Source organism: Grus americana, chromosome 15, assembly GCF_028858705.1.
Source record: "Grus americana isolate bGruAme1 chromosome 15, bGruAme1.mat, whole genome shotgun sequence".
Taxonomy (NCBI): Eukaryota; Metazoa; Chordata; class Aves; order Gruiformes; family Gruidae; genus Grus; species Grus americana.
The window spans coordinates 14,239,739-14,246,533 of NC_072866.1; positions in this window are offsets into that span (position 1 = coordinate 14,239,739).

The window sequence follows — 6,795 nt, forward strand, 5'->3', positions numbered from 1 at the left end:
AGCCCATTTTTATCAGAAAACCCAGCTGTCTGCCTTTTATTGAGTCAGAATTTCATGCATTTGGTATTCACGATCTCGCATTAATATTCCTTTGGTTTATCTCTAGCGCTTTTTGAAGGAGGAATTTCATCCTGTAAATAATGCTTCTACTTTACTGATGTCTCTGTGTGCACAAAAGCGGCGCCTGTTCTTCATAGTCAGAGTAGTGAGGATGATCCTGTTATATCATAATTAAAATGATTTTTGCATCAGGCGAATGCAGACAACAGTGGGAAAAGATAAATCTTCCTCCTTTTCAGAATGGGCCCTGAAGTTCTGCCGTGTCTTTGTCCTGCAAGATCTACAGATGGGAAGAACGATTGAAGGTCTGCGTATGAGACTGTAATTGCTGCCAGAGGCTGTATTTATATCATGTATTTATACGTGTATGTATTTGTATAAGCCTGATGCTTGGGAAGGACTGAAGCCTTCTCGAGAATTAGATGTCTGTAGATGCATCCTCCACCCAGGCTCTTGTTAGCCAGGGGAGGACCCGGGGCCATGGTGTCTGCCCCATGCCACTCACGTGCCATCGCTGCCAGAGACGCCGATGAGCTTGAGGTGCCCTGGCCAGGCGTGGTGAGCGGGTCCTGGCTGTCTCCTGGCAGGTACCTGCTCTGGGTGCTGGGTGGGTGCGTGTCCTCCCTTCCCACTGGTGCAGCGCCCTCGACGCAGCCCCAAGGGCGCTCCTCCAAGTAAACAGCGCAGACCGTCAGCTGTCTGTTGCCTCCAAGATTAGATCCTGGGATTAGGTCTCTGACGGGCTGGCCGTGGTGTATAATTAAAATAGGCGTAGGAGAGCAGAGGGGCAACGTGCAACCCATGCACAGCTGAAAACTGAGGGGGCTGTGCCTGCTCACAGACCCGCTGCAGCTGAAAGCAAATCTCTCCACTAACATAACTTTGCAATGGCACTTTCCACCTAAACATCTCCTGGTTGCATTCATTAATGTTTGCAGTGCCCCGAGAGAGGTAATGCTGTCTTTATCCCCACTTCCAAAAGAAGAGAAAGGGTAAGTGATTTGCTCAAGGTTAGACGGGGAGTCGCTGGAGATGGTACTTCAGTCTCCTGCCTTCAGAGGAATTTGCTGCAGTGACCAAAGCAAACAGCCCCTGCTGTTACAAAGCCGGACCGTGGCGTGTCATTCGCACTTGTATCTGAGATGCTGTGTCTGGGAAGGTATCGCCGTCCTTGCAAACTAACTTTTAGTTTTTGAGCGTGGGTGAACATTTGTCATCATGCCAGGATGACACAAAGTCTAGAAATTATGATGGCAATTCAGGTCATGGCATAACGGGGGAAAAATGCTGCCTCAGAAGTGTCCCTGTCTAGTGACACTGCTAGTGATTATTTAAGCTGCGGGACATGGCTGTGGCAAAGATCAGGTTGTAGCTGATATGAATCACGCCTTGAAATAACACTTTCCTTCTTACATTGTGAAAATTGCGGAGGTATGGGAAGTGAAGGAAAATGGGATTTCCCTGGAGGTTAAAGATTTTCCTTTAATCAGCTTTCATAATGTTAATTAAACGTTTGGAACAATGGCTCAGTCCCGGGATCCGCCCGCTCTTGCATAACTATCTCACAATACCGTTTTCACTTTCATGTTTATTTGCCAGCATGATTCAAAGTGAGAGCTGGGCAAGACTCCTGCACCAAGGAGCTACTTGGGTTTTGAAAAACTTCAACTCCCTGTCTTACGTCTCCTAGAGAGAGAAGACTCAAACTCTCCCCTCCTGAGAAGGAGCAGCCTAAAGGGATCACAGCACTTTGTCTGTCATCATTACCCCGTCTGCAAATGGGGCTAATAAAAACTTACTGGTATTTTGAGACTGGTACGTATAAATATATACCCACCCATATGGAGAAATGGGTGTGTTTATAGAGATCGGTACGTGGATAGATATATTCTGCGTAGGTAAGATATATTACAGTGCCACTTGTTCCCTGAATTTTTCACTCTTTCCGTAGTGTAGTTGCTACGTGCCTATGGGAGCCATCGTTTCTGGTCCTTTGAGCAATGGGCTTAATATAACCCAAGCTTGTATCACACAAACGGAGCGCTCAGAGGAAGAAAAAGTTTGGGGAATGGTTCACAGGCAGGGGATGACATTGATTAGCCCAGGGACCACACACCATGGGAGCGGGAGCTGCGCCGGGCACGTGTCCACAGCCCAGGAGGTGCTCTTGGTGCCAGGCCGGGATGTCTCTCCTGCTGGTCCGAGGTGGGTCGGTATGGCCCGACGCTGGTCTAGCGAAGTGCTCGGAGCGCCCACTGGCCACACGCGCGCAGGGGGTGCACAGAGAGCCGCAGCCTGGCCGCCTTTGTTCTTCAAGTTAGAAAAGACTTCTTTCAAAAACAACGTATTAAAACTTACAAATGACAGACACTATCAGGAGAAAAAAAAAAAAAGAAAAAAGAAAAGAACCTATTATGTTTTAGGTCAAAGTGTTATCTAGCCCAAGATTTTTCAATATGTGCAAAATGCAGTTTCTGCAGAGGGACCATTAATCAGCCGCTGGAAGAACTGCCTTTTTTGAGCTGCAAAGACGAAAACAAAAAGCGATGAGTGCCAGGGAAGCTCCATTTTCCCGTTGTACGGACGGCGTCTCGGTGCAGGAGGGCACCTATATCTGTGCAGGCTCTTGCTTCCTTAGCAACATGTTAACATCTTTGCAAAAGCTGTTTAAATACGCCGAGCCGCTTGCCACGCAAGCTCTACATGGCAGTTCCATGTTGACACATGCTTTTGTCTGCTTAGAGAAGGTGCTCTGTAAACATAAATGTTAGATGGTTTTTATGTTACTTACTTCTGATTCATTGGTTCTAAATTAGTAGCTCAGAGGCACAGAGCTCTCATACAGGCAGGGAAGGGATCGCCTCTCTTCTCCCCACCTTTGGAAACTTTGACCTGCTTAGATCACAAACTGTAGGAAGTCTCGGAGGCGAAGTCCCAGGTACCGCCAGCAGTAAAAGCCCGGAGTAAACAGATTAGGTGTGTTTGAAAGACGTTTTAAGGGAGCTCGGGCTATCTGGCTCAGTTTCTATATGCCACAGGCAAGATTAATTTTAAAACTGATTTTGATAGCGTGAAGGCTTCTTCCTTAATATAGGAATTGGCTGTGTAATTTGTGTATATATATATTTTTTTTTTCTGTTTGGCAGTGCAGGACATGAGGAATCGAAACTTCTCCACACCCGTTTGATTAGCACAGGAGTGGCAGGAGGAATTTTTTCTCTCTTGGTCATTCTGGGCAACCTTTGAGCCCAGCTTTTCCACCCTGTTCCCATTAAGGAGCCGCAGAGGCCATGTGAGCAAACCCCCAGCCAGCTGGGAGCCGTCAGCTGCCTTCAAAGCCTCGGCCGACCCTTCTGGGATAAATCTATGGCGAGGTGTGTCATGCGCGTGGTATCAGCCCCGTATCCCACACGGTTCCTGTCCCAGCAGGGGTGAATTTTTTTTGAAAAAAAATGGAGTATAAAGGGAAAACCCATTTCTTGAATTTTTAAGTGACTTTATGGAGCAGTCAAGGGTACAGGGGTTGGGTCTCACTCGTCTTTAACGGAGGGCTGCTGGCTGTAGGTTTTAGCAGCCTTTCGCAGGAGTAGGGTGGCAAAGTCCTGAAAGCTGAGCTGGTCCCTCCTGGATCCTCCCTTGCAGATGGCAAAGGACATTGTTAATTTACACACGAATGAAATGCAAAATCCTGTCTGCACATTTTGGGCTGAGACAAATGAAAATTTTGTTGTCAGTCTGGCTTGGCATCACCTTTCCAATTCTCTTTGGTTTTCTGTCCCATTGAATCATCTCTCCAGTTCACTTCTCTTTTGTTTGTTCCATAATTGCTGGCTTAACCTGGAGGCACGAGGCTTCCTTGTGGAAACATCACCACGCTGTCAGTCAGCGAGGGAGAGGTGGTACAGCTGGTACAGTCCTTCCTCCCTCTCAGGAGTGAATGAATCATCCCTTGAATATGCAATATCATCCAGGACAGGAGCCAGGATCCTCAACAGGCACATGAATTCCAGCATCTCTGGAAACATTATTTCCACATTTTGGACAGACTAAGAGACAGTAAGTAAATAAGCAAGCTGTGGCATTTGCAATCTCTGTAGTTTTATTTAAAGTGACTGCCTGTGCTCTAAATGCTTCTGTGGGTATTAAAAATACAAAGAGAAAAGCATGTATCCTTGATCTGATACTGCCCAAGGCAGCTTCGCGGTATGGCCCATTTAATGCCATTGAGCAGTCCACTGAACAATTAAGAACCCACCAGAAACAGCAAACGCCTGCTTTCCTCCTGAAAATTCACACGAACCGATGCATCCCAAACCCCCTCCGTCGCCGCCCTCTGTATTTCTCCTTTGAAACAGTGTCAGCGCTGTCTCTTGGTCTGGCGTGGAGATGTTTCACATGGCCCTAGCGCAGGAGCAGCGCAAGGCACACGGGCTCCTTTCCCCAGCTGGGTTCTTGTTCAAAAGTGTTTCCCAAAAGCCAGTTTCCCATGGTAGGTCCTGGGCTGCGGGTGGGGCGTCGCTGTGGAATCGGGGAAGCTTCGCTGCACGATCAGGTAGTCCATGATACAGCATTTTATAACATCAACTGGTTTTCCTAAGCTCTCGTGTGCTGCGCTCATGAATTCGATAAAACTGCTCCTGGATGAATATACAATTAGATTTCACTGTTGAATGCGTGAGAAATACAATGGGAGAGGAACACTGACCCGATCGAGTGGAGAAATACTGGTCAGGAGGGCTACAATATTTTTTTCTCTACTCTGTTATTAATACCAATAGCTAAGACTTTTTCTGCTTTGTTTTCGTGCCAAGGTTACAGCTACATGTTAACCTTCATCAGTCCTTCTGACGATAATGGTGAAAGTGAAATACCATTAAAATTATCTTCCTATATGTTTAAACCACTCTGGCACTTTTCCAGGCAGTATTTGTGCCCCTGTTTATGCTGCAGACCCTGGTGACCCTCGAATACTTTTATTTACGACAGCATAAGCATCATTTCCATGGCAACATGCTTTTCAAGCTGCAGATTGAGGATTGCAATTTCCTAAGCAATAGAAGAAGCAATGGTGGATTTTTTTTTTCCTAATCAGCTAGTAGCAACTTTCATGTGCAAAACAATCAGCCCCAACAAATCATTTAAAAGCTACATTATAATCAAGGCAATTTTAAAGCTCAGCATGGTTAGCCTGAAAATAAAAGAGAGTTAGATCCAGTTGTATAATGGAAATGAAGATCATGCAATGATATCCTCACTGGTACTCTAGTAAATTGACTTCACCTTGCTGTGCGATGCAGCCTAATGAGAAGCAGAGCAGTTTACTTCACTAGAACAACACATTATTTACAGGAAGACTACATAATTATAATCCTATATGGTTTCAGAAATGCTTTCCCATATTGGAGAAGACGACAAAGCCTGCTTGAAAATGGTCCAAGCTATCAACAAAGGAATGTTATTAACAGATATGTTGGTTAGCTGCTCATGTGAAATTGCACTTAGTGCTTTCTGCCTTCAGAGAGCACCGGGGCGGAGCTGATCCCCGCGATGGAAAAGCCGCCTGTGCATACACATACGCCAGCAGAGCCCTTCCCGTTGTTGAGGCTGTTGTGGACAGAAATACTGAGTCTATTGGGAAATATTGCTCAGCAGCGCCACAGCATTGCTTCCCTCCCCAAAATCAATTTTCAAAAGTGGTAAGTGTTGTCACTCCACAAACAGGGAAGCTGAGGTGCGGGAAGATGCAATGATGTGTCCAAGGTTGCCCTGGCTGACAGTCGGAGGTGCTCCCTGGAGTCCCAGGACACCACCTTGCCTACCAGGGGCCACCACCATTTATCAGAGTAAGGTATTTGAAGGCTTGAGCCATCCCCTGCTCAGCCAGCTTGGTGCTCAGCACCGCTGGGACCACTGCTACTCACTGGAGGACAGCACTTCTCACAGCTGCTCTTCTCACCATCTCTCTCTGGCAGAGAATTTGCAATAAAAATACTGCTTTAAGAAATTCAGAAAAAGGTGAGGATTTTCTTTCCTGTTGGATTGTCCTTGAGAGCAATGACATCCTCCCTTCATATCCAGGCAGGATTTGCTGCTCACCTGGCCAAGCCCAGGGAACTGCTGCGTACCCGAATGGGTGGGCTTAGCGGAACTGACTCAAACCTCTCAATATTATCAGTCACTCATGTCTCCCATTTCCGAGTTAGACCTTAGTGGTGAGTGTGTCACTCTAGAATTATCAAAGATAATTTGTCTAAATCATGCTAGAAATTATTTCAAGTTGTTTTTTCCCCTAGAATCATTTGGGGTGGTGGGCAAATAAATATTAAACTACACGATTCTATAATGGTAGAGGTACGTCCCTCCTTGGTAAAAAATATGTTCGTACTGATTTGCTTTGGGCCTCCAATAATTTTTTGGGCAAAACTTCCACTGTTTTTGAAAGCATTAGGACAGCAGAGGGGGCCTCCAGGTTTAGGGGACCCCAACGTCTTGCGAGGTGTGGCTGGCCATTAACTCTCCTGAGTAAACACTACTTTTAAACACCAGATTTTCCATACCAGAGTTAATATACCAGTTAATTTAGCATTCTGGGGTGTTATATATTGGACCAAGCACACTGCAGAGCTCAATGTCAAAAGGTCTCAGGACATCAAGAACTACAAGAAACCCTTGACTAAAGCCACTGCATACTAATGTGTGAGGCCAGCCTTAGCACCCCAGCATCCTCCTCCCTTT